Source organism: Propithecus coquereli, unplaced genomic scaffold (genome assembly GCF_000956105.1).
Source record: "Propithecus coquereli isolate 6110/MARCELLA unplaced genomic scaffold, Pcoq_1.0 Scaffold263, whole genome shotgun sequence".
NCBI lineage: Eukaryota > Metazoa > Chordata > Mammalia > Primates > Indriidae > Propithecus > Propithecus coquereli.
The window spans coordinates 387,553-389,328 of NW_012148208.1; positions in this window are offsets into that span (position 1 = coordinate 387,553).

Genomic DNA, 1,776 nt, shown 5'->3' on the forward strand with positions numbered 1-1,776 from the left:
AAAATACAAATAAATGGAAAAATGCCCGTGCTCATGGATTGGAAGAATTAATATTGTAAAAAGCGATCTGCAAATCCAATGCAATCCCTATCAAAATTCCAATGTCATTTTGCACAGTAATGGAAAAAATTATCCTTAAATTCACATTGAACCACAAAAGAATCTGAAGAGTCAAAATAATCTTGAGCAAAAAGAACAAAGTTGGAGGCATCACACTCCCTTATTTTCAAGATATATTATAAAGCGATTGTAATCAAAACAGCATGGTCCTGGCACATAAACAAACATATCAACCAATGGAACAGGATAGAAAACCCATAAATAAATCCACACATTTACAGTCAACTGACTTTTGATAAAGGCTCCCAGACACACAATGAGGAAAGGACAGTCTCTTCAATAAATGGTGTTGGGAAAACTGGATATCTACATACAGAAAAATAAAATTAACCCCTTATACCATATATAAAAAATCAACTCAAATTGGATTAAAGACTTAAATATAAGTATTGAAACTGTAAAACTACTAGAAGAAAACATAGGGAAAATCTCTAAGGCATTGGTCTGGACAATGATTTTTTGGATATGACCCCAAAAGCACAGGCAAGAAAAGCAAAAATAGACAAATGGGATGGCATCAAACCATTATAAAAAAACTTCTGCATGGCAAAAGTAACATTAACAAAGTGAAGAGACAACCCATAGAATGGGAGAAAATATTTTCAAACTATACATCTATCTGATAAGGGGTTAATATTCAAAATATATAAGAAACTCGAACAACTCAATAGCAAGAAAACAAATAATCCAATTTAAAAATGGACAAGGACCTGAACAAAAATATCTCAAAAGGAGACATACAAATGGCCAATAGGTACACTAAAAAATGCTCAGCATAACTAGTCATTAGGGAAATACAAATTAAAACCATAATGAGATATTACCTCACACCTGTTAGAATGGCTTTTGTCAAAAAGATGAAATGTATTGCTGGAGAGGGTGTGGAGAAAAGGGAACTCATACATTGTTAATGGAAAGATAAATTCATACAATCATTATGGAAAATGGTATGGAAATTCCTTTAAAAACTAAAAATAGAACTACAATGCAATCCAGTTATCCTATATTTGGTTATATACCCCAAAACACTGAAATCAATATGTCAAAAGGATATCACACTCCCATGTTCATTGCAACATTATTCACAATAGCCAAGATATGGAAACAACCTAAGTGTCCATCAGTGAATAAATAGATAAAGAAAATGTGGTGTATACATACAAGAGAACACTATTCAGCCTTTACAAAGGGGGAAATCCTGTCATTTGCAACAACGTCAATGAATCTGGAGGACATTATCCTCAGTGAAATAAGCAAGGCAAAAAGGACAAATTCCACATGGTCTCACTTTTACACGTGGAATCTAATAAATTTAAACTCACAGGAGTAGAAAGTAGAATGATGATTACCAGAGGCTTTAGGAGGTGAGGAAGCATTGGGAAGGTAGGAATAGAGAGTTTTTGGTCAAAGGGCACAAAGTTTCAGATGGACAGGATGAAGAGATTTTGAGATCTATTGTACAACAGGGTGACTATAATCAATAATAACATATATTTCAAAATAATTAAGAGAGTACATTTCAAATGTCTCCTCATAAAAATTGATAAATAACTGTGTAATGAATATACTAATCAGTTTGATTTAATCACACCACGTTGTATACATATATCAAAACACCAAATTGTACCACATAAATGTATATAATTATGATCTGAC